Raw genomic sequence first — 27,167 nt, forward strand, 5'->3', positions numbered from 1 at the left:
CGAGCAGAAATTTTCGCACACATGTGACATGCGTGGGTGAATGCGGATCCAAACCAGTGACACCATTCTCAACAAGACGGAAATTTATGTTTAAGAATACTGTTTCGCGACGGCCGCTGTCTGTTGTGCCTATCGGTTCACCTCGCACGGACGCTAGTACTGCAGAAATCAGTCGCACGCCCACGAACGCGCCCCCGTCCTTTTGTCGCGCCGTCGCCGTGTTCGTGAGTACGCAGATGTGCTTGAAAGTGTAGGACAGAGCGAGCATTCATTTCTTTCTATGAGTCGCAATTCGATTCATTCGAGTGCGGCAAAAGCAGTGGTGCAGCGTTTCTTTTCTTAAGATCTCGCAGCTGCTTGTAAGTATGTCCATCGTTTAAGACGACACAAAACTAGCGTCAGCGGTGCGTCAGTGGGAAGTCGGTGAAGTCGCCATTGGAGCCATAAGCCAGCAGTTACGACACGCGAGTCACTCGCACGCCATGCAGCATGTACTACAACGCTCGGCTGAGGGAGCGGATAGCTCAGTCGGTAGAGCGCTAGACCTTCAACCAAAGGTCCCGTGTTCAAGCCCCCGTCCAGGCGAAAACTAATACACTGTCGTAACGGCTAATGTGCTGGCAACGAAAGCACTACAGAAACGAGTGAGGCCATGTCGCGTTCTGCCGTCAGATTGCATGTAAAGGAGCAGTTGCACTTGTCGGGACACCGCTATGCGACCGGCAGTCGTGGCCGAGTGGTTAAGGCGTCTGACTAGAAATCAGATTCCCTCTGGGAGCGTAGGTTCGAGTCCTACCGACTGCGCTTGTTTTTTGTGTCAAGAGGTGAAGAACATCTCCAACGGAACCGTGAAATGAGCGAATACATGGGAAGCCCTGCGTTCGAGACGCTTGCGAATTTTACAGTTGTCCAGTGAGCGTCGACAAAACACGTAGCTCCTCCGCTGTAGCATATGAGACGTACAAACTGCTGCAATTTGACTTTACATCGTGTGTCAGCTTTCTTCGATAGTCTGTTACGAGCCTAGCGCAATGAGTTTATAGACAGCAGTCAGACGACGTTTAAATAGTAACAGCTCCACGCAACGATTACCCAACAGTAAAGGACATGAGGCAATGTGTCAGTATACGTAGTGGGAGGGGTGCTCACGTAATGTGAGCCCGGATAGCTCAGTCGGTAGAGCATTAGGCTTTTAACGTAAGGGTCCAGGGTTCAAGTCCCTGTTCGGGCGGAAATTTTAATACTTTGGTAGCCGCACGTTTAGTAGCGGTGTAAGCACTACGGAAAAGAACGCAGCTACGCCGTTTCCTGGCACTGCAGTGCTTTAAACGGTAGCAGTTGCATGTGTCGCTAGGGTCTTGCGCTACTGGCAGTCGTGGCCGAGTGGTTAAGGCGTCTGACTCGAAATCAGATTCCCCCTGGGAGCGTAGGTTCGAATCCTACCGGCTGCGTGCGATTTTGCATTAAAACGAGCAGAAATTTTCGCACACATGTGACATGCGTGGGTGAATGCGGATCCAAACCAGTGACACCATTCTCAACAAGACGGAAATTTATGTTTAAGAATACTGTTTCGCGACGGCCGCTGTCTGTTGTGCCTATCGGTTCACCTCGCACGGACGCTAGTACTGCAGAAATCAGTCGCACGCCCACGAACGCGCCCCCGTCCTTTTGTCGCGCCGTCGCCGTGTTCGTGAGTACGCAGATGTGCTTGAAAGTGTAGGACAGAGCGAGCATTCATTTCTTTCTATGAGTCGCAATTCGATTCATTCGAGTGCGGCAAAAGCAGTGGTGCAGCGTTTCTTTTCTTAAGATCTCGCAGCTGCTTGTAAGTATGTCCATCGTTTAAGACGACACAAAACTAGCGTCAGCGGTGCGTCAGTGGGAAGTCGGTGAAGTCGCCATTGGAGCCATAAGCCAGCAGTTACGACACGCGAGTCACTCGCACGCCATGCAGCATGTACTACAACGCTCGGCTGAGGGAGCGGATAGCTCAGTCGGTAGAGCGCTAGACCTTCAACCAAAGGTCCCGTGTTCAAGCCCCCGTCCAGGCGAAAACTAATACACTGTCGTAACGGCTAATGTGCTGGCAACGAAAGCACTACAGAAACGAGTGAGGCCATGTCGCGTTCTGCCGTCAGATTGCATGTAAAGGAGCAGTTGCACTTGTCGGGAGAACACCGCGCTAACGGCAGTCGTGGCCGAGTGGTTAAGGCGTCTGACTAGAAATCAGATTCCCTCTGGGAGCGTAGGTTCGAGTCCTACCGACTGCGCTTGTTTTTTGTGTCAAGAGGTGAAGAACATCTCCAACGGAACCGTGAAATGAGCGAATACATGGGAAGCCCTGCGTTCGAGACGCTTGCGAATTTTACAGTTGTCCAGTGAGCGTCGACAAAACACGTAGCTCCTCCGCTGTAGCATATGAGACGTACAAACTGCTGCAATTTGACTTTACATCGTGTGTCAGCTTTCTTCGATAGTCTGTTACGAGCCTAGCGCAATGAGTTTATAGACAGCAGTCAGACGACGTTTAAATAGTAACAGCTCCACGCAACGATTACCCAACAGTAAAGGACATGAGGCAATGTGTCAGTATACGTAGTGGGAGGGGTGCTCACGTAATGTGAGCCCGGATAGCTCAGTCGGTAGAGCATTAGGCTTTTAACCTAAGGGTCCAGGGTTCAAGTCCCTGTTCGGGCGGAAATTTTAATACTTTGGTAGCCGCACGTTTAGTAGCGGTGTAAGCACTACGGAAAAGAACGCAGCTACGCCGTTTCCTGGCACTGCAGTGCTTTAAACGGTAGCAGTTGCATGTGTCGCTAGGGTCTTGCGCTACTGGCAGTCGTGGCCGAGTGGACATTCCGGCTCTAGCTGTCAGCGCGTTCGGACGTGTCCGCTGCTGCTCCGTGTTTACGTTAGTGGTTCCGTCGCGTCCTGAGTTTAATTTGTTGCTGTTTGTGAATTTCTGTGATTCTACGTGTCTGGTGTCATTGTGCTAAGTTTCTGTTTATTTTCGTCCGTTATAACGGTTGTGTTTTGGTGGAATTTCGGTTTATTACCGGAATCTCCTCGCGACTGAAGAAAAATGGCTGGAATTATACGGAAGAATACCCTGGTTTTCTCTTTTGAGAAGGAAACGCGTGCAGTGCAACCTGCGGCTTTGGAAATCCATGACTGGCTGACCGACGTAATTGGAGTAAGTTCTGATTCCGTACATACCACCCAGTTAGATGCTGACAAATACTGTGTCTTTGTAAAATTTTTTAATCCTGTTGATGTTGAGAAGCTGTTATTGAGGTGCGGTAGTGTTGCTGAATTTGTGCACAGAGATGGGTCTAAAAGTAGTGTTTCAATTCGCAAAGCGGATATCACGTATAAATCAGTCAGAGTGCTAAACGTTCCTATTGAAGTAGATAATCAGCTGATTAAAGAGGCGCTTTCGAAATACGGGGAGATCCAGTCCGTTGTCAACGAAAGGTGGTCGAAATTGTATAAATTGCAGTGTTTCAATGGTATTCGATCAGTAGAAATGGAAGTTAAAGCCAATATCCCATCTTTTATTTCTATTGCTGGTCATAAAGCGCATATCGTATATTCAGGGCAGGTGCAGACATGTAATATTTGCAATGCAACGGGTCATTTCCGTCAAGACTGTCCCCGCCGTGTCTATGTCCTTAAAAATAGCCTTACGCAGCGTCAGCGACTTACGCTTAATGATGTTCTGCCTAACAATCATCAACCTCCCCCGGCCGGTAATGATGGAGCCAGTACTTCTGAAGTAACTGCCGTAAATGTCGCTGATTTCCCTCCCTTGCATGTAATTACCGATCGCAGTTCTCTTACCCGTGAATGCGATCTGCAACCTAAAAAGAGACCTTTAGAGACAACTGAAGACTGTTCAGACGATGATACATCACAGTCCAACCGTAAACAAAAGCAATGCAGCGAGGGTGCGGGTGAGGACGTAGACAGTAAACATGCGGCAGTGACGCCAGCAGCAGAGGCCCTCCCGCCGTCAGCTGCTGTTGCCACAGTGTTAGAAAACATGGACGCGAAACCACTGGCTCCGACCACGGTAACACGGAAGTCGAGTTCTGAGGAACAGCAAGTGATGGATCGGACTCAGCCTTGTGAATCTACAGCCACACAGCACTCCCTCCCCGATGCACAGATAGAAGTCGCGGAAGGAACTGAAACTGGAACTAGACTTAGCAAACAGGACTGTGTAGAGGCCACCTCCGAACCATCGGCGCAAGATGCGGATCACTCGCGGCCACACACTGCCACTGCAGAGGTTCAACGACGCAGGCTAAAACCTCAACCGAACCTCAAAGCATCTCGTCACGCCGATAAACAAAAACTAGGAAAAGATGATGTGAAAGCCAAAAACGTATCATATGAAATAATTACTGCAGTATCCCCAGAGAAAAACTCCAAGAACCTTGATGGTGCAAAACCCCACTGTAAAGATAAGTCTGACCCGGTAAAGAATCCATCATTGAACTGACACAGCCAAGTCTAACTCGAGAAATGATACTGCTAAGTGCCACCATGTTCCTGCACAATTTCGGTGACAACGGAATTACCAATCTGCCAAATTCGTAGTTGACTGTTTTTAATATAGTTTTTTTTTTTTTTTTTCTTTTTCTTCTATTACCTCCAGGAGTAATTGTTACTTTTCTCTGACAGTAGGGATTTTTTTTTTTCCTTATTTTCACGAGGAACCTACATGTGCCAGGCATACACAATAACAACTATAAACATTAACAGGATTAAGTCAGAAACGAAGATTGCTGCTCTCAAGGATTTCCTTTATGAATCCGGAACTGACATTGCTTTGCTGCAAGAAGTCACGATGCCTGACCTTAAAGTTGCCGGCTATGTAGAAATACTAAATATCTCACTCGAAACAACGGTGGGCACAGCAATTTTAATCCGGGAAGGGATCCCTGTAACTGATGTCGAGAGACTGGACTCGGGCAGAGCAATAGGAATTAAAGTTTTTGACGTTACTATTATTAACCTGTATGCCCCGTCAGGGACCTCCAATAGACCGGAAAGGGCAAATTTTTTTAGAGAAGAAATAATATATTTATTACGGAAAAACCCACCAGAACTTTTAATTGGCGGCGATTTTAACTGTGTACTAAATAAAAAAGATCAGACTCCCAATTTTAATTGCTGTAACGAATTGAAGCGGTTAGTAACGGATCTAAACCTCAGAGATACTTGGGAAATTAAATATCCCACTGTTGTTGCATATACGTATATAGCTACACAGTCCTGTAGCAGGATTGATAGGATATATGTGTCACAAGGTATGGAAAGATCCTTAGTTAAAGTCGAGACAATTCCTGTATATTTTTCCGACCATTGCAGTATGCTGGCTTCCATCAATTTAAGGGCACAACCATCTCGCCGTTTAAGAAGTCAGTGGAAGCTGAATGTATCTTTGCTACAGGACAATGAGTTAGCAGATGTTGTCAACGAAACGTGGAACATGTGCTTGCGCTCGATAGATCGCTATGTGACTGTTACGGACTGGTGGTGCAACAGGGCCAAACCAAAACTGAGGAACGTTTTAATTCAGTACAGTCTTCAACGATCCCGAGAACTCAAGAACACCGTAGAATTTTATTACGCAATGTTACGGAACTTGTATGAACAGGCGAGCACTTCCGGCATTCGTTTGGCAGACATTAAAAAAACTAAGGCCAAATTACTCCGCATTAAACAACAACAGCTGGAAGGACTAAAAGTAAGGTCAAAAGCCAAGACACTATCAGAGGACGAAACTGCTTCCTTATATCACCTATTGAGACACGCAAAACATAGGAGACGAACCTTTCTTGATGAGATCCAGACTCCGACCGGTCTGACCATTACTTCTCAGAAAGAGATCGTCGACGAGGTTTTCAAGTATTACCACAATCTCTATTCAGCCAGTCAGTTATGCGAAGAATCCTTCGAAGAATTTCTTGGCGGCATAGTTCCTCAGCTGTCAGAAGAGGAAAATGAAGGACTTCTTACTGATTTCACTGAAGAGGATCTCCACGACACCGTCCGCAAGTCTCCTTTAAACAAGTCACCGGGGCCGGATGGGTTGCCCGTTGAATTTTATCTACGATACTGGCCACTCATCGGAGAAAAGTTTACTCAAATGGCAAACGAGATTATCCAAGGAAAACCACTACCTGCTGCTATGAAAGAATGCACAATAGTATTAGTTCCTAAGACTACATCGAAGCGCAATCTACACAACTTTCGCCCTATTTCGTTGCTTAACTCCGACTACAAAATCATAGCTAGACTGTTAAATAACAGACTTTCACTTTTAGCCAAAAAAATAGTAAGTCCACATCAGTCATGTGTACCTGGCAGAACTATTTTCAAAAGTATTGCGGAATACAGGGATTTAATTGCCATCGCCTCTGTGACGAACATCAAATGTGCCATTTGTTTTATCGATTTTCACAAAGCCTTCGACCGTGTGGATCACAGGTTCCTTCTTACAACAATGAGAAAAATAGGCTTTGACGAACGAGTTCTCAGTGTGGTCACGAACGTTGCGTTGGGGATCAACGCAAGTATCTCTGTCAACTGCCAAAGAACTAAGCAGATCCCGATACGGCGTGGCGTTCCTCAAGGCAGCCCGCTTTCCATGCTTCTATTCGTCTTTTCCTTGGAGCCGTTACTCCGCAGTCTTCACGTCAATCTAACAGGTATTACGTTAGCAGGTCACAAAACAGTCACAAATGCATACGCTGATGATGTAGGCGTCGTATTACGGAACGTCGATGACATTACCAAATTAGAATTGCTCATTAAAAAGTACTGCAGCGTGTCGGGTGCTACCACCAATGCTAATAAGAGCAGATTGCTAAACCTGCGGGGTTTTCAACACGTAACTGTCACTTGGGCAACACAGGTCACTCAGTGCAAATCACTTGGGACGACTCTGACTATGTGTCCAGTCAAAATGGCGGCCATTAATTGGAAAACAACATCCGGGTGCATTCAAGGAGCCACCAGAGAAAACCTGCTCCGACCTTTAAATCAATTTCAAAGAATTCGTTTAATTAATAATTGCCTTTTATCAAAAGCTTATTATACGGCGCAACTCTTTCCACTCCCCACCATGATCGCTGGAAAGATAATGTCAATCGTCACTAACTACCTATGGCGAGGTGAAGTGTTTAGAGTGACTGGGAGAACAGCTACCCTCGATCCCAGCAATGGAGGTCTGGGATTAACGGACATTAAGAATAAGGCCTCGGCTCTTTTCCTCAAACGGACCACTAGTCTTCTCAACGAAAACGTTACCAGCATTACAACTAAGTTATTTGAAATTCTTACACCTGCAAGTCTCCACGCGCCAGTTGATGTGCACAAAATCAATCCCCGCCTTCGTCATGTGCGTATATTTTTCATCGATATGAGTTATATTCATAGCGAAATAACTAATTCGCGGCAGTTAACGGCCCGAGCAATTCTGTGTCTCAAGAAGAAAAATGAAGGGAAGAATAAAATAGAGGAAAAATATCCGCATTACAATTGGACAACTATATGGAAGAATATTAACCTGCGTGTTCTCTCCTCCGACGCAAAAACATCATGGTACAAATCGGTCAACAATATAGTCAGTACCAACGAACGGTTGCACTCAATTGGGATTAGCCAAACAAACCTTTGTCTCAAATGTAATCTCGTCGACACAACAGTACACAGATTCACGTGTGCTGGGCATATGAAGAACTGGCAATGGTTGAGAGACCAATTGGCTTTTCTGACACGATCGTCCACAGACAATTTTCAGCCTCTGATCCTTCTCCGGCCACAGGTACAGTATTTCCCTGCAACCAAAAACAACTCAATTCATTGGTTAATGGGAACATACGTTAGCTATGTTATTAATCACTTAGGAACCGACGATCTCATTGATTTTCGTATGTATCTGAAAAATGAATATGATAGAATAGTTAAATATCCAGGCCATAAGCAGACGTACGGCAACATGCTCAAAATTGTCTTTGAGCGACTGGGAGTCGGATAACAGAGAAGAGCAAACAAAAGACTCCGTTTTATACAACAATAATTGGAGCAGCAAAGAACCGTTTATGATTCAGCTCATCTTTACATTTTAAGTACCATATTTAAGTAGCAACAAATGAAGGGAGTCCTGCAATTTAATTCACGAATTTATTCAGAGAAGAAAGTCATTTATTTTACGATTATCCTCAACCAGCAATTCAATTCAATTTTTGCAATTATGAAACCTAGCCAAGATCGGCAATTAATAATACAAAATTCAAAGCACGCAATATAATGGAAATACCGTCACTAGGTGACAGATGAGAGGCGGCATTGAGGCCAGGCCTCAGCATTATTTGACCCCTGCCCTCCTTGCCGACGCTTATCTGACACTGAAATCTAATAAAATAAAAAAAAAAAAAAAAAAAAATGGATAAGGCATCGGTCTCCTAAACCGGAAAAAAAAAAAAAAAAAAAAAAAAAAAAAAAAAAAAAAAAAAAAAATGATAAGGCGTCGGACTTCGGATCCGAAGATTGAAAAAAAAAAAAAAAAAAAAAAAAAAAAAAAAAAAAAAAATGGTGTAATGGTTAGCACTCTGGACTTTGAATCCAGCGATCCGAGTTCGAGTCTCGGTGGAACCTGACGCTGTGTTTTGCGATCGTTTCTAGAAATGTGTAAAAAAAAAAAAAAAAAAAAAAAAAAAAAAAAAAGTGGTTAAGGCGTCTGACTCGAAATCAGATTCCCCCTGGGAGCGTAGGTTCGAATCCTACCGGCTGCGTGCGATTTTGCATTAAAACGAGCAGAAATTTTCGCACACATGTGACATGCGTGGGTGAATGCGGATCCAAACCAGTGACACCATTCTCAACAAGACGGAAATTTATGTTTAAGAATACTGTTTCGCGACGGCCGCTGTCTGTTGTGCCTATCGGTTCACCTCGCACGGACGCTAGTACTGCAGAAATCAGTCGCACGCCCACGAACGCGCCCCCGTCCTTTTGTCGCGCCGTCGCCGTGTTCGTGAGTACGCAGATGTGCTTGAAAGTGTAGGACAGAGCGAGCATTCATTTCTTTCTATGAGTCGCAATTCGATTCATTCGAGTGCGGCAAAAGCAGTGGTGCAGCGTTTCTTTTCTTAAGATCTCGCAGCTGCTTGTAAGTATGTCCATCGTTTAAGACGACACAAAACTAGCGTCAGCGGTGCGTCAGTGGGAAGTCGGTGAAGTCGCCATTGGAGCCATAAGCCAGCAGTTACGACACGCGAGTCACTCGCACGCCATGCAGCATGTACTACAACGCTCGGCTGAGGGAGCGGATAGCTCAGTCGGTAGAGCGCTAGACCTTCAACCAAAGGTCCCGTGTTCAAGCCCCCGTCCAGGCGAAAACTAATACACTGTCGTAACGGCTAATGTGCTGGCAACGAAAGCACTACAGAAACGAGTGAGGCCATGTCGCGTTCTGCCGTCAGATTGCATGTAAAGGAGCAGTTGCACTTGTCGGGACACCGCTATGCGACCGGCAGTCGTGGCCGAGTGGTTAAGGCGTCTGACTAGAAATCAGATTCCCTCTGGGAGCGTAGGTTCGAGTCCTACCGACTGCGCTTGTTTTTTGTGTCAAGAGGTGAAGAACATCTCCAACGGAACCGTGAAATGAGCGAATACATGGGAAGCCCTGCGTTCGAGACGCTTGCGAATTTTACAGTTGTCCAGTGAGCGTCGACAAAACACGTAGCTCCTCCGCTGTAGCATATGAGACGTACAAACTGCTGCAATTTGACTTTACATCGTGTGTCAGCTTTCTTCGATAGTCTGTTACGAGCCTAGCGCAATGAGTTTATAGACAGCAGTCAGACGACGTTTAAATAGTAACAGCTCCACGCAACGATTACCCAACAGTAAAGGACATGAGGCAATGTGTCAGTATACGTAGTGGGAGGGGTGCTCACGTAATGTGAGCCCGGATAGCTCAGTCGGTAGAGCATTAGGCTTTTAACCTAAGGGTCCAGGGTTCAAGTCCCTGTTCGGGCGGAAATTTTAATACTTTGGTAGCCGCACGTTTAGTAGCGGTGTAAGCACTACGGAAAAGAACGCAGCTACGCCGTTTCCTGGCACTGCAGTGCTTTAAACGGTAGCAGTTGCATGTGTCGCTAGGGTCTTGCGCTACTGGCAGTCGTGGCCGAGTGGTTAAGGCGTCTGACTCGAAATCAGATTCCCCCTGGGAGCGTAGGTTCGAATCCTACCGGCTGCGTGCGATTTTGCATTAAAACGAGCAGAAATTTTCGCACACATGTGACATGCGTGGGTGAATGCGGATCCAAACCAGTGACACCATTCTCAACAAGACGGAAATTTATGTTTAAGAATACTGTTTCGCGACGGCCGCTGTCTGTTGTGCCTATCGGTTCACCTCGCACGGACGCTAGTACTGCAGAAATCAGTCGCACGCCCACGAACGCGCCCCCGTCCTTTTGTCGCGCCGTCGCCGTGTTCGTGAGTACGCAGATGTGCTTGAAAGTGTAGGACAGAGCGAGCATTCATTTCTTTCTATGAGTCGCAATTCGATTCATTCGAGTGCGGCAAAAGCAGTGGTGCAGCGTTTCTTTTCTTAAGATCTCGCAGCTGCTTGTAAGTATGTCCATCGTTTAAGACGACACAAAACTAGCGTCAGCGGTGCGTCAGTGGGAAGTCGGTGAAGTCGCCATTGGAGCCATAAGCCAGCAGTTACGACACGCGAGTCACTCGCACGCCATGCAGCATGTACTACAACGCTCGGCTGAGGGAGCGGATAGCTCAGTCGGTAGAGCGCTAGACCTTCAACCAAAGGTCCCGTGTTCAAGCCCCCGTCCAGGCGAAAACTAATACACTGTCGTAACGGCTAATGTGCTGGCAACGAAAGCACTACAGAAACGAGTGAGGCCATGTCGCGTTCTGCCGTCAGATTGCATGTAAAGGAGCAGTTGCACTTGTCGGGAGAACACCGCGCTAACGGCAGTCGTGGCCGAGTGGTTAAGGCGTCTGACTAGAAATCAGATTCCCTCTGGGAGCGTAGGTTCGAGTCCTACCGACTGCGCTTGTTTTTTGTGTCAAGAGGTGAAGAACATCTCCAACGGAACCGTGAAATGAGCGAATACATGGGAAGCCCTGCGTTCGAGACGCTTGCGAATTTTACAGTTGTCCAGTGAGCGTCGACAAAACACGTAGCTCCTCCGCTGTAGCATATGAGACGTACAAACTGCTGCAATTTGACTTTACATCGTGTGTCAGCTTTCTTCGATAGTCTGTTACGAGCCTAGCGCAATGAGTTTATAGACAGCAGTCAGACGACGTTTAAATAGTAACAGCTCCACGCAACGATTACCCAACAGTAAAGGACATGAGGCAATGTGTCAGTATACGTAGTGGGAGGGGTGCTCACGTAATGTGAGCCCGGATAGCTCAGTCGGTAGAGCATTAGGCTTTTAACCTAAGGGTCCAGGGTTCAAGTCCCTGTTCGGGCGGAAATTTTAATACTTTGGTAGCCGCACGTTTAGTAGCGGTGTAAGCACTACGGAAAAGAACGCAGCTACGCCGTTTCCTGGCACTGCAGTGCTTTAAACGGTAGCAGTTGCATGTGTCGCTAGGGTCTTGCGCTACTGGCAGTCGTGGCCGAGTGGTTAAGGCGTCTGACTCGAAATCAGATTCCCCCTGGGAGCGTAGGTTCGAATCCTACCGGCTGCGTGCGATTTTGCATTAAAACGAGCAGAAATTTTCGCACACATGTGACATGCGTGGGTGAATGCGGATCCAAACCAGTGACACCATTCTCAACAAGACGGAAATTTATGTTTAAGAATACTGTTTCGCGACGGCCGCTGTCTGTTGTGCCTATCGGTTCACCTCGCACGGACGCTAGTACTGCAGAAATCAGTCGCACGCCCACGAACGCGCCCCCGTCCTTTTGTCGCGCCGTCGCCGTGTTCGTGAGTACGCAGATGTGCTTGAAAGTGTAGGACAGAGCGAGCATTCATTTCTTTCTATGAGTCGCAATTCGATTCATTCGAGTGCGGCAAAAGCAGTGGTGCAGCGTTTCTTTTCTTAAGATCTCGCAGCTGCTTGTAAGTATGTCCATCGTTTAAGACGACACAAAACTAGCGTCAGCGGTGCGTCAGTGGGAAGTCGGTGAAGTCGCCATTGGAGCCATAAGCCAGCAGTTACGACACGCGAGTCACTCGCACGCCATGCAGCATGTACTACAACGCTCGGCTGAGGGAGCGGATAGCTCAGTCGGTAGAGCGCTAGACCTTCAACCAAAGGTCCCGTGTTCAAGCCCCCGTCCAGGCGAAAACTAATACACTGTCGTAACGGCTAATGTGCTGGCAACGAAAGCACTACAGAAACGAGTGAGGCCATGTCGCGTTCTGCCGTCAGATTGCATGTAAAGGAGCAGTTGCACTTGTCGGGAGAACACCGCGCTAACGGCAGTCGTGGCCGAGTGGTTAAGGCGTCTGACTAGAAATCAGATTCCCTCTGGGAGCGTAGGTTCGAGTCCTACCGACTGCGCTTGTTTTTTGTGTCAAGAGGTGAAGAACATCTCCAACGGAACCGTGAAATGAGCGAATACATGGGAAGCCCTGCGTTCGAGACGCTTGCGAATTTTACAGTTGTCCAGTGAGCGTCGACAAAACACGTAGCTCCTCCGCTGTAGCATATGAGACGTACAAACTGCTGCAATTTGACTTTACATCGTGTGTCAGCTTTCTTCGATAGTCTGTTACGAGCCTAGCGCAATGAGTTTATAGACAGCAGTCAGACGACGTTTAAATAGTAACAGCTCCACGCAACGATTACCCAACAGTAAAGGACATGAGGCAATGTGTCAGTATACGTAGTGGGAGGGGTGCTCACGTAATGTGAGCCCGGATAGCTCAGTCGGTAGAGCATTAGGCTTTTAACCTAAGGGTCCAGGGTTCAAGTCCCTGTTCGGGCGGAAATTTTAATACTTTGGTAGCCGCACGTTTAGTAGCGGTGTAAGCACTACGGAAAAGAACGCAGCTACGCCGTTTCCTGGCACTGCAGTGCTTTAAACGGTAGCAGTTGCATGTGTCGCTAGGGTCTTGCGCTACTGGCAGTCGTGGCCGAGTGGTTAAGGCGTCTGACTCGAAATCAGATTCCCCCTGGGAGCGTAGGTTCGAATCCTACCGGCTGCGTGCGATTTTGCATTAAAACGAGCAGAAATTTTCGCACACATGTGACATGCGTGGGTGAATGCGGATCCAAACCAGTGACACCATTCTCAACAAGACGGAAATTTATGTTTAAGAATACTGTTTCGCGACGGCCGCTGTCTGTTGTGCCTATCGGTTCACCTCGCACGGACGCTAGTACTGCAGAAATCAGTCGCACGCCCACGAACGCGCCCCCGTCCTTTTGTCGCGCCGTCGCCGTGTTCGTGAGTACGCAGATGTGCTTGAAAGTGTAGGACAGAGCGAGCATTCATTTCTTTCTATGAGTCGCAATTCGATTCATTCGAGTGCGGCAAAAGCAGTGGTGCAGCGTTTCTTTTCTTAAGATCTCGCAGCTGCTTGTAAGTATGTCCATCGTTTAAGACGACACAAAACTAGCGTCAGCGGTGCGTCAGTGGGAAGTCGGTGAAGTCGCCATTGGAGCCATAAGCCAGCAGTTACGACACGCGAGTCACTCGCACGCCATGCAGCATGTACTACAACGCTCGGCTGAGGGAGCGGATAGCTCAGTCGGTAGAGCGCTAGACCTTCAACCAAAGGTCCCGTGTTCAAGCCCCCGTCCAGGCGAAAACTAATACACTGTCGTAACGGCTAATGTGCTGGCAACGAAAGCACTACAGAAACGAGTGAGGCCATGTCGCGTTCTGCCGTCAGATTGCATGTAAAGGAGCAGTTGCACTTGTCGGGAGAACACCGCGCTAACGGCAGTCGTGGCCGAGTGGTTAAGGCGTCTGACTAGAAATCAGATTCCCTCTGGGAGCGTAGGTTCGAGTCCTACCGACTGCGCTTGTTTTTTGTGTCAAGAGGTGAAGAACATCTCCAACGGAACCGTGAAATGAGCGAATACATGGGAAGCCCTGCGTTCGAGACGCTTGCGAATTTTACAGTTGTCCAGTGAGCGTCGACAAAACACGTAGCTCCTCCGCTGTAGCATATGAGACGTACAAACTGCTGCAATTTGACTTTACATCGTGTGTCAGCTTTCTTCGATAGTCTGTTACGAGCCTAGCGCAATGAGTTTATAGACAGCAGTCAGACGACGTTTAAATAGTAACAGCTCCACGCAACGATTACCCAACAGTAAAGGACATGAGGCAATGTGTCAGTATACGTAGTGGGAGGGGTGCTCACGTAATGTGAGCCCGGATAGCTCAGTCGGTAGAGCATTAGGCTTTTAACCTAAGGGTCCAGGGTTCAAGTCCCTGTTCGGGCGGAAATTTTAATACTTTGGTAGCCGCACGTTTAGTAGCGGTGTAAGCACTACGGAAAAGAACGCAGCTACGCCGTTTCCTGGCACTGCAGTGCTTTAAACGGTAGCAGTTGCATGTGTCGCTAGGGTCTTGCGCTACTGGCAGTCGTGGCCGAGTGGTTAAGGCGTCTGACTCGAAATCAGATTCCCCCTGGGAGCGTAGGTTCGAATCCTACCGGCTGCGTGCGATTTTGCATTAAAACGAGCAGAAATTTTCGCACACATGTGACATGCGTGGGTGAATGCGGATCCAAACCAGTGACACCATTCTCAACAAGACGGAAATTTATGTTTAAGAATACTGTTTCGCGACGGCCGCTGTCTGTTGTGCCTATCGGTTCACCTCGCACGGACGCTAGTACTGCAGAAATCAGTCGCACGCCCACGAACGCGCCCCCGTCCTTTTGTCGCGCCGTCGCCGTGTTCGTGAGTACGCAGATGTGCTTGAAAGTGTAGGACAGAGCGAGCATTCATTTCTTTCTATGAGTCGCAATTCGATTCATTCGAGTGCGGCAAAAGCAGTGGTGCAGCGTTTCTTTTCTTAAGATCTCGCAGCTGCTTGTAAGTATGTCCATCGTTTAAGACGACACAAAACTAGCGTCAGCGGTGCGTCAGTGGGAAGTCGGTGAAGTCGCCATTGGAGCCATAAGCCAGCAGTTACGACACGCGAGTCACTCGCACGCCATGCAGCATGTACTACAACGCTCGGCTGAGGGAGCGGATAGCTCAGTCGGTAGAGCGCTAGACCTTCAACCAAAGGTCCCGTGTTCAAGCCCCCGTCCAGGCGAAAACTAATACACTGTCGTAACGGCTAATGTGCTGGCAACGAAAGCACTACAGAAACGAGTGAGGCCATGTCGCGTTCTGCCGTCAGATTGCATGTAAAGGAGCAGTTGCACTTGTCGGGAGAACACCGCGCTAACGGCAGTCGTGGCCGAGTGGTTAAGGCGTCTGACTAGAAATCAGATTCCCTCTGGGAGCGTAGGTTCGAGTCCTACCGACTGCGCTTGTTTTTTGTGTCAAGAGGTGAAGAACATCTCCAACGGAACCGTGAAATGAGCGAATACATGGGAAGCCCTGCGTTCGAGACGCTTGCGAATTTTACAGTTGTCCAGTGAGCGTCGACAAAACACGTAGCTCCTCCGCTGTAGCATATGAGACGTACAAACTGCTGCAATTTGACTTTACATCGTGTGTCAGCTTTCTTCGATAGTCTGTTACGAGCCTAGCGCAATGAGTTTATAGACAGCAGTCAGACGACGTTTAAATAGTAACAGCTCCACGCAACGATTACCCAACAGTAAAGGACATGAGGCAATGTGTCAGTATACGTAGTGGGAGGGGTGCTCACGTAATGTGAGCCCGGATAGCTCAGTCGGTAGAGCATTAGGCTTTTAACCTAAGGGTCCAGGGTTCAAGTCCCTGTTCGGGCGGAAATTTTAATACTTTGGTAGCCGCACGTTTAGTAGCGGTGTAAGCACTACGGAAAAGAACGCAGCTACGCCGTTTCCTGGCACTGCAGTGCTTTAAACGGTAGCAGTTGCATGTGTCGCTAGGGTCTTGCGCTACTGGCAGTCGTGGCCGAGTGGTTAAGGCGTCTGACTCGAAATCAGATTCCCCCTGGGAGCGTAGGTTCGAATCCTACCGGCTGCGTGCGATTTTGCATTAAAACGAGCAGAAATTTTCGCACACATGTGACATGCGTGGGTGAATGCGGATCCAAACCAGTGACACCATTCTCAACAAGACGGAAATTTATGTTTAAGAATACTGTTTCGCGACGGCCGCTGTCTGTTGTGCCTATCGGTTCACCTCGCACGGACGCTAGTACTGCAGAAATCAGTCGCACGCCCACGAACGCGCCCCCGTCCTTTTGTCGCGCCGTCGCCGTGTTCGTGAGTACGCAGATGTGCTTGAAAGTGTAGGACAGAGCGAGCATTCATTTCTTTCTATGAGTCGCAATTCGATTCATTCGAGTGCGGCAAAAGCAGTGGTGCAGCGTTTCTTTTCTTAAGATCTCGCAGCTGCTTGTAAGTATGTCCATCGTTTAAGACGACACAAAACTAGCGTCAGCGGTGCGTCAGTGGGAAGTCGGTGAAGTCGCCATTGGAGCCATAAGCCAGCAGTTACGACACGCGAGTCACTCGCACGCCATGCAGCATGTACTACAACGCTCGGCTGAGGGAGCGGATAGCTCAGTCGGTAGAGCGCTAGACCTTCAACCAAAGGTCCCGTGTTCAAGCCCCCGTCCAGGCGAAAACTAATACACTGTCGTAACGGCTAATGTGCTGGCAACGAAAGCACTACAGAAACGAGTGAGGCCATGTCGCGTTCTGCCGTCAGATTGCATGTAAAGGAGCAGTTGCACTTGTCGGGAGAACACCGCGCTAACGGCAGTCGTGGCCGAGTGGTTAAGGCGTCTGACTAGAAATCAGATTCCCTCTGGGAGCGTAGGTTCGAGTCCTACCGACTGCGCTTGTTTTTTGTGTCAAGAGGTGAAGAACATCTCCAACGGAACCGTGAAATGAGCGAATACATGGGAAGCCCTGCGTTCGAGACGCTTGCGAATTTTACAGTTGTCCAGTGAGCGTCGACAAAACACGTAGCTCCTCCGCTGTAGCATATGAGACGTACAAACTGCTGCAATTTGACTTTACATCGTGTGTCAGCTTTCTTCGATAGTCTGTTACGAGCCTAGCGCAATGAGTTTATAGACAGCAGTCAGACGACGTTTAAATAGTAACAGCTCCACGCAACGATTACCCAACAGTAAAGGACATGAGGCAATGTGTCAGTATACGTAGTGGGAGGGGTGCTCACGTAATGTGAGCCCGGATAGCTCAGTCGGTAGAGCATTAGGCTTTTAACCTAAGGGTCCAGGGTTCAAGTCCCTGTTCGGGCGGAAATTTTAATACTTTGGTAGCCGCACGTTTAGTAGCGGTGTAAGCACTACGGAAAAGAACGCAGCTACGCCGTTTCCTGGCACTGCAGTGCTTTAAACGGTAGCAGTTGCATGTGTCGCTAGGGTCTTGCGCTACTGGCAGTCGTGGCCGAGTGGTTAAGGCGTCTGACTCGAAATCAGATTCCCCCTGGGAGCGTAGGTTCGAATCCTACCGGCTGCGTGCGATTTTGCATTAAAACGAGCAGAAATTTTCGCACACATGTGACATGCGTGGGTGAATGCGGATCCAAACCAGTGACACCATTCTCAACAAGACGGAAATTTATGTTTAAGAATACTGTTTCGCGACGGCCGCTGTCTGTTGTGCCTATCGGTTCACCTCGCACGGACGCTAGTACTGCAGAAATCAGTCGCACGCCCACGAACGCGCCCCCGTCCTTTTGTCGCGCCGTCGCCGTGTTCGTGAGTACGCAGATGTGCTTGAAAGTGTAGGACAGAGCGAGCATTCATTTCTTTCTATGAGTCGCAATTCGATTCATTCGAGTGCGGCAAAAGCAGTGGTGCAGCGTTTCTTTTCTTAAGATCTCGCAGCTGCTTGTAAGTATGTCCATCGTTTAAGACGACACAAAACTAGCGTCAGCGGTGCGTCAGTGGGAAGTCGGTGAAGTCGCCATTGGAGCCATAAGCCAGCAGTTACGACACGCGAGTCACTCGCACGCCATGCAGCATGTACTACAACGCTCGGCTGAGGGAGCGGATAGCTCAGTCGGTAGAGCGCTAGACCTTCAACCAAAGGTCCCGTGTTCAAGCCCCCGTCCAGGCGAAAACTAATACACTGTCGTAACGGCTAATGTGCTGGCAACGAAAGCACTACAGAAACGAGTGAGGCCATGTCGCGTTCTGCCGTCAGATTGCATGTAAAGGAGCAGTTGCACTTGTCGGGACACCGCTATGCGACCGGCAGTCGTGGCCGAGTGGTTAAGGCGTCTGACTAGAAATCAGATTCCCTCTGGGAGCGTAGGTTCGAGTCCTACCGACTGCGCTTGTTTTTTGTGTCAAGAGGTGAAGAACATCTCCAACGGAACCGTGAAATGAGCGAATACATGGGAAGCCCTGCGTTCGAGACGCTTGCGAATTTTACAGTTGTCCAGTGAGCGTCGACAAAACACGTAGCTCCTCCGCTGTAGCATATGAGACGTACAAACTGCTGCAATTTGACTTTACATCGTGTGTCAGCTTTCTTCGATAGTCTGTTACGAGCCTAGCGCAATGAGTTTATAGACAGCAGTCAGACGACGTTTAAATAGTAACAGCTCCACGCAACGATTACCCAACAGTAAAGGACATGAGGCAATGTGTCAGTATACGTAGTGGGAGGGGTGCTCACGTAATGTGAGCCCGGATAGCTCAGTCGGTAGAGCATTAGGCTTTTAACCTAAGGGTCCAGGGTTCAAGTCCCTGTTCGGGCGGAAATTTTAATACTTTGGTAGCCGCACGTTTAGTAGCGGTGTAAGCACTACGGAAAAGAACGCAGCTACGCCGTTTCCTGGCACTGCAGTGCTTTAAACGGTAGCAGTTGCATGTGTCGCTAGGGTCTTGCGCTACTGGCAGTCGTGGCCGAGTGGTTAAGGCGTCTGACTCGAAATCAGATTCCCCCTGGGAGCGTAGGTTCGAATCCTACCGGCTGCGTGCGATTTTGCATTAAAACGAGCAGAAATTTTCGCACACATGTGACATGCGTGGGTGAATGCGGATCCAAACCAGTGACACCATTCTCAACAAGACGGAAATTTATGTTTAAGAATACTGTTTCGCGACGGCCGCTGTCTGTTGTGCCTATCGGTTCACCTCGCACGGACGCTAGTACTGCAGAAATCAGTCGCACGCCCACGAACGCGCCCCCGTCCTTTGTTCGCGCCGTCGCCGTGTTCGTGAGTACGCAGATGTGCTTGAAAGTGTAGGACAGAGCGAGCATTCATTTCTTTCTATGAGTCGCAATTCGATTCATTCGAGTGCGGCAAAAGCAGTGGTGCAGCGTTTCTTTTCTTAAGATCTCGCAGCTGCTTGTAAGTATGTCCATCGTTTAAGACGACACAAAACTAGCGTCAGCGGTGCGTCAGTGGGAAGTCGGTGAAGTCGCCATTGGAGCCATAAGCCAGCAGTTACGACACGCGAGTCACTCGCACGCCATGCAGCATGTACTACAACGCTCGGCTGAGGGAGCGGATAGCTCAGTCGGTAGAGCGCTAGACCTTCAACCAAAGGTCCCGTGTTCAAGCCCCCGTCCAGGCGAAAACTAATACACTGTCGTAACGGCTAATGTGCTGGCAACGAAAGCACTACAGAAACGAGTGAGGCCCATGTCGCGTTCTGCCGTCAGATTGCATGTAAAGGAGCAGTTGCACTTGTCGGGACACCGCTAAGCGACCGGCAGTCGTGGCCGAGTGGTTAAGGCGTCTGACTAGAAATCAGATTCCCTCTGGGAGCGTAGGTTCGAGTCCTACCGACTGCGCTTGTTTTTTGTGTCAAGAGGTGAAGAACATCTCCAACGGAACCGTGAAATGAGCGAATACATGGGAAGCCCTGCGTTCGAGACGCTTGCGAATTTACAGTTGTCCAGTGAGCGTCGACAAAACACGTAGCTCCTCCGCTGTAGCATATGAGACGTACAAACTGCTGCAATTTGACTTTACATCGTGTGTCAGCTTTCTTCGATAGTCTGTTACGAGCCTAGCGCAATGAGTTTATAGACAGCAGTCAGACGACGTTTAAATAGTAACAGCTCCACGCAACGATTACCCCAACAGTAAAGGACATGAGGCAATGTGTCAGTATACGTAGTGGGAGGGGTGCTCACGTAATGTGAGCCCGGATAGCTCAGTCGGTAGAGCATTAGGCTTTTAACCTAAGGGTCCAGGGTTCAAGTCCCTGTTCGGGCGGAAATTTTAATACTTTGGTAGCCGCACGTTTAGTAGCGGTGTAAGCACTACGGAAAAGAACGCAGCTACGCCGTTTCCTGGCACTGCAGTGCTTTAAACGGTAGCAGTTGCATGTGTCGCTAGGGTCTTGCGCTACTGGCAGTCGTGGCCCGAGTGGTTAAGGCGTCTGACTCGAAATCAGATTCCCCTGGGAGCGTAGGTTCGAATCCTACCGGCTGCGTGCGATTTTGCATTAAAACGAGCAGAAATTTTCGCACACATGTGACATGCGTGGGGTGAATGGCGGATCCAAACCAGTGACACCATTCTCAACAAGACGGAAATTTATGTTTAAGAATACTGTTTCGCGACGGCCGCTGTCTGTTGTGCCTATCGGTTCACCTCGCACGGACGCTAGTACTGCAGAAATCAGTCGCACGCCACGAACGCGCCCCCCGTCCTTTTGTCGCGCCGTCGCCGTGTTCGTGAGTACGCAGATGTGCTTGAAAGTGTAGGACAGAGCGAGCATTCATTTCTTTCTATGAGTCGCAATTCGATCATTCGAGTGCGGCAAAAGCAGTGGTGCAGCGTTTCTTTTCTTAAGATCTCGCAGCTGCTTGTAAGTATGTCCATCGTTTAAGACGACACAAAACTAGCGTCAGCGGTGCGTCAGTGGAAGTCGGTGAAGTCGCCATTGGAGCCATAAGCCAGCAGTTACGACACGCGAGTCACTCGCACGCCATGCAGCATGTACTACAACGCTCGGCTGAGGGAGCGGATAGCTCAGTCGGTAGAGCGCTAGACCTTCAACCAAAGGTCCCGTGTTCAAGCCCCCGTCCAGGCGAAAACTAATACACTGTCGTAACGGCTAATGTGCTGGCAACGAAAGCACTACAGAAACGAGTGAGGCCATGTCGCGTTCTGCGCCGTCAGATTGCATGTAAAGGAGCAGTTGCACTTGTCGGGACACCCGCTATGCGACCGGCAGTCGTGGCCGAGTGGTTAAGGCGTCTGACTAGAAATCAGATTCCCTCTGGGAGCGTAGGTTCGAGTCCCTACCGACTGCGCTTGTTTTTTGTGTCAAGAGGTGAAGAACATCTCCAACGGAACCGTGAAATGAGCGAATACATGGGAAGCCCTGCGTTCGAGACGCTTGCGAATTTTACAGTTGTCCAGTGAGCGTCGACAAAACACGTAGCTCCTCCGCTGTAGCATATGAGACGTACAAACTGCTGCAATTTGACTTTACATCGTGTGTCAGCTTTCTTCGATAGTCTGTTACGAGCCTAGGCGCAATGAGTTTATAGACAGCAGTCAGACGACGTTTAAATAGTAACAGCTCCACGCAACGATTACCCAACAGTAAAGGACATGAGGCAATGTGTCAGTATACGTAGTGGGAGGGGTGCTCACGTAATGTGAGCCCGGATAGCTCAGTCGGTAGAGCATTAGGCTTTTAACCTAAGGGTCCAGGGTTCAAGTCCCTGTTCGGGCGGAAATTTTAATACTTTGGTAGCCGCACGTTTAGTAGCGGTGTAAGCACTACGGAAAAGAACGCAGCTACGCCGTTTCCTGGCACTGCAGTGCTTTAAACGGTAGCAGTTGCATGTGGTCGCTAAGGGTCTTGCGCTACTGGCAGTCGTGGCCGAGTGGTTAAGGCGTCTGACTCGAAATCAGATTCCCCCTGGGAGCGTAGGTTCGAATCCTACCGGCTGCGTGCGATTTTGCATTAAAACGAGCAGAAATTTTCGCACACATGTGACATGCGTGGTGAATGCGGATCCAAACCAGTGACACCATTCTCAACAAGACGGAAATTTATGTTTAAGAATACTGTTTCGCGACGGCCGCTGTCTGTTGTGCCTATCGGTTCACCCTCGCACGGACGCTAGTACTGCAGAAATCAGTCGCACGCCCACGAACGCGCCCCCGTCCTTTTGTCGCGCCGTCGCCGTGTTCGTGAGTACGCAGATGTGCTTGAAAGTGTAGGACAGAGCGAGCATTCATTCTTTCTATGAGTCGCAATTCGATTCATTCGAGTGCGGCAAAAGCAGTGGTGCAGCGTTTCTTTTCTTAAGATCTCGCAGCTGCTTGTAAGTATGTCCATCGTTTAAGACGACACAAAACTAGCGTCAGCGGTGCGTCAGTGGGAAGTCGGTGAAGTCGCCATTGGAGCCATAAGCCAGCAGTTACGACACGCGAGTCACTCGCACGCCATGCAGCATGTACTACAACGCTCGGCTGAGGAGCCGATAGCTCAGTCGGTAGAGCGCTAGACCTTCAACCAAAGGTCCCGTGTTCAAGCCCCCGTCCAGCGAAACTAATACACTGTCGTAACGGCTAATGTGCTGGCAACGAAAGCACTACAGAAACGAGTGAGGCCATGTCGCGTTCTGCCGTCAGATTGCATGTAAAGGAGCAGTTGCACTTGTCGGGACACCGCTATGCGACCGGCAGTCGTGGCCGAGTGGTTAAGGCGTCTGACTAGAAATCAGATTCCCTCTGGGAGCGTAGGTTCGAGTCCTACCGACTGCGCTTGTTTTTTGTGTCAAGAGGTGAAGAACATCTCCAACGGAACCGTGAAATGAGCGAATACATGGGAAGCCCTGCGTTCGAGACGCTTGCGAATTTTACAGTTGTCCAGTGAGCGTCGACAAAACACGTAGCTCCTCCGCTGTAGCATATGAGACGTACAAAACTGCTGCAATTTGACTTTACATCGTGTGTCAGCTTTCTTCGATAGTCTGTTACGAGCCTAGCGCAATGAGTTTATAGACAGCAGTCAGACGACGTTTAAATAGTAACAGCTCCACGCAACGATTACCCAACAGTAAAGGACATGAGGCAATGTGTCAGTATACGTAGTGGGAGGGGTGCTCCACGTAATGTGAGCCCGGATAGCTCAGTCGGTAGAGCATTAGGCTTTTAACCTAAGGGTCCAGGGTTCAAGTCCCTGTTCGGGCGGAAATTTTAATACTTTGGTAGCCGCACGTTTAGTAGCGGTGTAAGCACTACGGAAAAGAACGCAGCTACGCCGTTTCCTGGCACTGCAGTGCTTTAAACGGTAGCAGTTGCATGTGTCGCTAGGGTCTTGCGCTACTGGCAGTCGTGGCCGAGTGGTTAAGGCGTCTGACTCGAAATCAGATTCCCCCTGGGAGCGTAGGTTCGAATCCTACCGGCTGCGTGCGATTTTGCATTAAAACGAGCAGAAATTTTCGCACACATGTGACATGCGTGGGTGAATGCGGATCCAAACCAGTGACAACCATTCTCAACAAGACGGAAATTTATGTTTAAGAATACTGTTTCGCGACGGCCGCTGTCTGTTGTGCCTATCGGTTCACCTCGCACGGACGCTAGTACTGCAGAAATCAGTCGCACGCCCACGAACGCGCCCCGTCCTTTTGTCGCGCCGTCGCCGTGTTCGTGAGTACGCAGATGTGCTTGAAAGTGTAGGACAGAGCGAGCATTCATTTCTTTCTATGAGTCGCAATTCGATTCATTCGAGTGCGGCAAAAGCAGTGGTGCAGCGTTTCTTTTCTTAAGATCTCGCAGCTGCTTGTAAGTATGTCCATCGTTTAAGACGACACAAAACTAGCGTCAGCGGTGCGTCAGTGGGAAGTCGGTGAAGTCGCCATTGGAGCCATAAGCCAGCAGTTACGACACGCGAGTCACTCGCACGCCATGCAGCATGTACTACAACGCTCGGCTGAGGGAGCGGATAGCTCAGTCGGTAGAGCGCTAGACCTTCACCAAAGGTCCCGTGTTCAAGCCCCCGTCCAGGCGAAAACTAATACACTGTCGTAACGGCTAATGTGCTGGCAACGAAAGCACTACAGAAACGAGTGAGGCCATGTCGCGTTCTGCGTCAGATTGCATGTAAAGGAGCAGTTGCACTTGTCGGGACAACCGCTATGCGACCGGCAGTCGTGGCCGAGTGGTTAAGGCGTCTGACTAGAAATCAGATTCCCTCTGGGAGCGTAGGTTCGAGTCCTACCGACTGCGCTTGTTTTTTGTGTCAAGAGGTGAAGAACATCTCCAACGGAACCGTGAAATGAGCGAATACATGGGAAGCCCTGCGTTCGAGACGCTTGCGAATTTTACAGTTGTCCAGTGAGCGTCGACAAAACACGTAGCTCCTCCGCTGTAGCATATGAGACGTACAAACTGCTGCAATTTGACTTTACATCGTGTGTCAGCTTTCTTCGATAGTCTGTTACGAGCCTAGCGCAATGAGTTTATAGACAGCAGTCAGACGACGTTTAAATAGTAACAGCTCCACGCAACGATTACCCAACAGTAAAGGACATGAGGCAATGTGTCAGTATACGTAGTGGGAGGGGTGCTCACGTAATGTGAGCCCGGATAGCTCAGTCGGTAGAGCATTAGGCTTTTAACCTAAGGGTCCAGGGTTCAAGTCCCTGTTCGGGCGGAAATTTTAATACTTTGGTAGCCGCACGTTTAGTAGCGGTGTAAGCACTACGGAAAAGAACGCAGCTACGCCGTTTCCTGGCACTGCAGTGCTTTAAACGGTAGCAGTTGCATGTGTCGCTAGGGTCTTGCGCTACTGGCAGTCGTGGCCGAGTGGTTAAGGCGTCTGACTCGAAATCAGATTCCCCCTGGGAGCGTAGGTTCGAATCCTACCGGCTGCGTGCGATTTTGCATTAAAACGAGCAGAAATTTTCGCACACATGTGACATGCGTGGGTGAATGCGGATCCAAACCAGTGACACCATTCTCAACAAGACGGAAATTTATGTTTAAGAATACTGTTTCGCGACGGCCGCTGTCTGTTGTGCCTATCGGTTCACCTCGCACGGACGCTAGTACTGCAGAAATCAGTCGCACGCCCACGAACGCGCCCCCGTCCTTTTGTCGCGCCGTCGCCGTGTTCGTGAGTACGCAGATGTGCTTGAAAGTGTAGGACAGAGCGAGCATTCATTTCTTTCTATGAGTCGCAATTCGATCATTCGAGTGCGGCAAAAGCAGTGGTGCAGCGTTTCTTTTCTTAAGATCTCGCAGCTGCTTGTAAGTATGTCCATCGTTTAAGACGACACAAAACTAGCGTCAGCGGTGCGTCAGTGGGAAGTCGGTGAAGTCGCCATTGGAGCCATAAGCCCAGCAGTTACGACACGCGAGTCACTCGCACGCCATGCAGCATGTACTACAACGCTCGGCTGAGGGAGCGGATAGCTCAGTCGGTAGAGCGCTAGACCTTCAACCAAAGGTCCCGTGTTCAAGCCCCCGTCCAGGCGAAAACTAATACACTGTCGTAACGGCTAATGTGCTGGCAACGAAAGCACTACAGAAACGAGTGAGGCCATGTCGCGTTCTGCCGTCAGATTGCATGTAAAGGAGCAGTTGCACTTGTCGGGACACCGCTATGCGACCGGCAGTCGTGGCCGAGTGGTTAAGGCGTCTGACTAGAAATCAGATTCCCCTCTGGGAGCGTAGGTTCGAGTCCTACCGACTGCGCTTGTTTTTTTGTGTCAAGAGGTGAAGAACATCTCCAACGGAACCGTGAAATGAGCGAATACATGGGAAGCCCTGCGTTCGAGACGCTTGCGAATTTTACAGTTGTCCAGTGAGCGTCGACAAAAACACGTAGCTCCTCCGCTGTAGCATATGAGACGTACAAACTGCTGCAATTTGACTTTACATCGTGTGTCAGCTTTCTTCGATAGTCTGTTACGAGCCTAGCGCAATGAGTTTATAGACAGCAGTCAGACGACGTTTAAATAGTAACAGCTCCACGCAACGATTACCCAACAGTAAAGGACATGAGGCAATGTGTCAGTATACGTAGTGGGAGGGGTGCTCACGTAATGTGAGCCCGGATAGCTCAGTCGGTAGAGCATTAGGCTTTTAACCTAAGGGTCCAGGGTTCAAGTCCCTGTTCGGGCGGAAATTTTAATACTTTGGTAGCCGCACGTTTAGTAGCGGTGTAAGCACTACGGAAAAGAACGCAGCTACGCCGTTTCCTGGCACTGCAGTGCTTTTAAACGGTAGCAGTTGCATGTGTCGCTAGGGTCTTGCGCTACTGGCAGTCGTGGCCGAGTGGTTAAGGCGTCTGACTCGAAATCAGATTCCCCCTGGGAGCGTAGGTTCGAATCCTACCGGCTGCGTGCGATTTTGCATTAAAACGAGCAGAAATTTTCGCACACATGTGACATGCGTGGGTGAATGCGGATCCAAACCAGTGACACCATTCTCAACAAGACGGAAATTTATGTTTAAGAATACTGTTTCGCGACGGCCGCTGTCTGTTGTGCCTATCGGTTCACCTCGCACGGACGCTAGTACTGCAGAAATCAGTCGCACGCCCACGAACGCGCCCCCGTCCTTTTGTCGCGCCGTCGCCGTGTTCGTGAGTACGCAGATGTGCTTGAAAGTGTAGGACAGAGCGAGCATTCATTCTTTCTATGAGTCGCAATTCGATTCATTCGAGTGCGGCAAAAGCAGTGGTGCAGCGTTTCTTTTCTTAAGATCTCGCAGCTGCTTGTAAGTATGTCCATCGTTTAAGACGACACAAAACTAGCGTCAGCGGTGCGTCAGTGGGAAGTCGGTGAAGTCGCCATTGGAGCCATAAGCCAGCAGTTACGACACGCGAGTCACTCGCACGCCATGCAGCATGTACTACAACGCTCGGCTGAGGGAGCGGATAGCTCAGTCGGTAGAGCGCTAGACCTTCAACCAAAGGTCCCGTGTTCAAGCCCCCGTCCAGGCGAAAACTAATACACTGTCGTAACGGCTAATGTGCTGGCAACGAAAGCACTACAGAAACGAGTGAGGCCATGTCGCGTTCTGCCGTCAGATTGCATGTAAAGGAGCAGTTGCACTTGTCG

General features: G+C 49.4%; 41 non-coding genes across 41 annotated transcripts; all 41 read left to right on the forward strand.

Annotated features, from left to right (window-relative positions):
* Positions 1-722: 722 nt before the first annotated feature.
* On the forward strand, positions 723-804 carry Trnas-aga. Its single transcript has one exon. It is a non-coding gene; the product is annotated as a tRNA-Ser (tRNA).
* Positions 805-1,158: 354 nt separating this feature from the next.
* On the forward strand, positions 1,159-1,231 carry Trnak-uuu. The gene has a single exon. It is a non-coding gene; the product is annotated as a tRNA-Lys (tRNA).
* A 138-nt stretch (positions 1,232-1,369) lies between these two features.
* Positions 1,370-1,451, forward strand: Trnas-cga. Its single transcript has one exon. It is a non-coding gene; the product is annotated as a tRNA-Ser (tRNA).
* Positions 1,452-2,191: 740 nt separating this feature from the next.
* Trnas-aga lies at positions 2,192-2,273 on the forward strand. The gene has a single exon. It is a non-coding gene; the product is annotated as a tRNA-Ser (tRNA).
* Positions 2,274-2,627: 354 nt separating this feature from the next.
* Trnak-uuu lies at positions 2,628-2,700 on the forward strand. Its single transcript has one exon. It is a non-coding gene; the product is annotated as a tRNA-Lys (tRNA).
* Positions 2,701-9,550: 6,850 nt separating this feature from the next.
* Positions 9,551-9,632, forward strand: Trnas-aga. The gene has a single exon. It is a non-coding gene; the product is annotated as a tRNA-Ser (tRNA).
* A 354-nt stretch (positions 9,633-9,986) lies between these two features.
* Positions 9,987-10,059, forward strand: Trnak-uuu. The gene has a single exon. It is a non-coding gene; the product is annotated as a tRNA-Lys (tRNA).
* A 138-nt stretch (positions 10,060-10,197) lies between these two features.
* On the forward strand, positions 10,198-10,279 carry Trnas-cga. The gene has a single exon. It is a non-coding gene; the product is annotated as a tRNA-Ser (tRNA).
* A 740-nt stretch (positions 10,280-11,019) lies between these two features.
* Trnas-aga lies at positions 11,020-11,101 on the forward strand. The gene has a single exon. It is a non-coding gene; the product is annotated as a tRNA-Ser (tRNA).
* Positions 11,102-11,455: 354 nt separating this feature from the next.
* On the forward strand, positions 11,456-11,528 carry Trnak-uuu. Its single transcript has one exon. It is a non-coding gene; the product is annotated as a tRNA-Lys (tRNA).
* Positions 11,529-11,666: 138 nt separating this feature from the next.
* Positions 11,667-11,748, forward strand: Trnas-cga. The gene has a single exon. It is a non-coding gene; the product is annotated as a tRNA-Ser (tRNA).
* Positions 11,749-12,488: 740 nt separating this feature from the next.
* Positions 12,489-12,570, forward strand: Trnas-aga. Its single transcript has one exon. It is a non-coding gene; the product is annotated as a tRNA-Ser (tRNA).
* Positions 12,571-12,924: 354 nt separating this feature from the next.
* Positions 12,925-12,997, forward strand: Trnak-uuu. The gene has a single exon. It is a non-coding gene; the product is annotated as a tRNA-Lys (tRNA).
* A 138-nt stretch (positions 12,998-13,135) lies between these two features.
* Positions 13,136-13,217, forward strand: Trnas-cga. Its single transcript has one exon. It is a non-coding gene; the product is annotated as a tRNA-Ser (tRNA).
* A 740-nt stretch (positions 13,218-13,957) lies between these two features.
* Trnas-aga lies at positions 13,958-14,039 on the forward strand. The gene has a single exon. It is a non-coding gene; the product is annotated as a tRNA-Ser (tRNA).
* A 354-nt stretch (positions 14,040-14,393) lies between these two features.
* Positions 14,394-14,466, forward strand: Trnak-uuu. Its single transcript has one exon. It is a non-coding gene; the product is annotated as a tRNA-Lys (tRNA).
* A 138-nt stretch (positions 14,467-14,604) lies between these two features.
* Positions 14,605-14,686, forward strand: Trnas-cga. Its single transcript has one exon. It is a non-coding gene; the product is annotated as a tRNA-Ser (tRNA).
* A 740-nt stretch (positions 14,687-15,426) lies between these two features.
* On the forward strand, positions 15,427-15,508 carry Trnas-aga. Its single transcript has one exon. It is a non-coding gene; the product is annotated as a tRNA-Ser (tRNA).
* Positions 15,509-15,862: 354 nt separating this feature from the next.
* On the forward strand, positions 15,863-15,935 carry Trnak-uuu. The gene has a single exon. It is a non-coding gene; the product is annotated as a tRNA-Lys (tRNA).
* A 138-nt stretch (positions 15,936-16,073) lies between these two features.
* On the forward strand, positions 16,074-16,155 carry Trnas-cga. Its single transcript has one exon. It is a non-coding gene; the product is annotated as a tRNA-Ser (tRNA).
* A 740-nt stretch (positions 16,156-16,895) lies between these two features.
* Positions 16,896-16,977, forward strand: Trnas-aga. Its single transcript has one exon. It is a non-coding gene; the product is annotated as a tRNA-Ser (tRNA).
* A 354-nt stretch (positions 16,978-17,331) lies between these two features.
* On the forward strand, positions 17,332-17,404 carry Trnak-uuu. Its single transcript has one exon. It is a non-coding gene; the product is annotated as a tRNA-Lys (tRNA).
* A 138-nt stretch (positions 17,405-17,542) lies between these two features.
* Positions 17,543-17,624, forward strand: Trnas-cga. Its single transcript has one exon. It is a non-coding gene; the product is annotated as a tRNA-Ser (tRNA).
* Positions 17,625-18,364: 740 nt separating this feature from the next.
* Trnas-aga lies at positions 18,365-18,446 on the forward strand. Its single transcript has one exon. It is a non-coding gene; the product is annotated as a tRNA-Ser (tRNA).
* A 354-nt stretch (positions 18,447-18,800) lies between these two features.
* Trnak-uuu lies at positions 18,801-18,873 on the forward strand. The gene has a single exon. It is a non-coding gene; the product is annotated as a tRNA-Lys (tRNA).
* Positions 18,874-19,011: 138 nt separating this feature from the next.
* Positions 19,012-19,093, forward strand: Trnas-cga. Its single transcript has one exon. It is a non-coding gene; the product is annotated as a tRNA-Ser (tRNA).
* Positions 19,094-19,834: 741 nt separating this feature from the next.
* Trnas-aga lies at positions 19,835-19,916 on the forward strand. The gene has a single exon. It is a non-coding gene; the product is annotated as a tRNA-Ser (tRNA).
* A 354-nt stretch (positions 19,917-20,270) lies between these two features.
* On the forward strand, positions 20,271-20,343 carry Trnak-uuu. The gene has a single exon. It is a non-coding gene; the product is annotated as a tRNA-Lys (tRNA).
* A 138-nt stretch (positions 20,344-20,481) lies between these two features.
* On the forward strand, positions 20,482-20,563 carry Trnas-cga. Its single transcript has one exon. It is a non-coding gene; the product is annotated as a tRNA-Ser (tRNA).
* A 743-nt stretch (positions 20,564-21,306) lies between these two features.
* Positions 21,307-21,389, forward strand: Trnas-aga. The gene has a single exon. It is a non-coding gene; the product is annotated as a tRNA-Ser (tRNA).
* Positions 21,390-21,744: 355 nt separating this feature from the next.
* Trnak-uuu lies at positions 21,745-21,817 on the forward strand. Its single transcript has one exon. It is a non-coding gene; the product is annotated as a tRNA-Lys (tRNA).
* Positions 21,818-21,957: 140 nt separating this feature from the next.
* Trnas-cga lies at positions 21,958-22,039 on the forward strand. The gene has a single exon. It is a non-coding gene; the product is annotated as a tRNA-Ser (tRNA).
* A 736-nt stretch (positions 22,040-22,775) lies between these two features.
* Positions 22,776-22,857, forward strand: Trnas-aga. The gene has a single exon. It is a non-coding gene; the product is annotated as a tRNA-Ser (tRNA).
* Positions 22,858-23,213: 356 nt separating this feature from the next.
* Positions 23,214-23,286, forward strand: Trnak-uuu. The gene has a single exon. It is a non-coding gene; the product is annotated as a tRNA-Lys (tRNA).
* A 138-nt stretch (positions 23,287-23,424) lies between these two features.
* On the forward strand, positions 23,425-23,506 carry Trnas-cga. Its single transcript has one exon. It is a non-coding gene; the product is annotated as a tRNA-Ser (tRNA).
* A 739-nt stretch (positions 23,507-24,245) lies between these two features.
* Trnas-aga lies at positions 24,246-24,327 on the forward strand. The gene has a single exon. It is a non-coding gene; the product is annotated as a tRNA-Ser (tRNA).
* Positions 24,328-24,681: 354 nt separating this feature from the next.
* On the forward strand, positions 24,682-24,754 carry Trnak-uuu. Its single transcript has one exon. It is a non-coding gene; the product is annotated as a tRNA-Lys (tRNA).
* Positions 24,755-24,892: 138 nt separating this feature from the next.
* Trnas-cga lies at positions 24,893-24,974 on the forward strand. Its single transcript has one exon. It is a non-coding gene; the product is annotated as a tRNA-Ser (tRNA).
* Positions 24,975-25,714: 740 nt separating this feature from the next.
* On the forward strand, positions 25,715-25,797 carry Trnas-aga. Its single transcript has one exon. It is a non-coding gene; the product is annotated as a tRNA-Ser (tRNA).
* A 356-nt stretch (positions 25,798-26,153) lies between these two features.
* Positions 26,154-26,226, forward strand: Trnak-uuu. Its single transcript has one exon. It is a non-coding gene; the product is annotated as a tRNA-Lys (tRNA).
* A 139-nt stretch (positions 26,227-26,365) lies between these two features.
* On the forward strand, positions 26,366-26,447 carry Trnas-cga. Its single transcript has one exon. It is a non-coding gene; the product is annotated as a tRNA-Ser (tRNA).
* The last annotated feature ends 720 nt before the right edge of the window (positions 26,448-27,167 follow it).

This window comes from Schistocerca americana, unplaced genomic scaffold (genome assembly GCF_021461395.2).
Source record: "Schistocerca americana isolate TAMUIC-IGC-003095 unplaced genomic scaffold, iqSchAmer2.1 HiC_scaffold_178, whole genome shotgun sequence".
Lineage (NCBI taxonomy): Eukaryota > Metazoa > Arthropoda > Insecta > Orthoptera > Acrididae > Schistocerca > Schistocerca americana.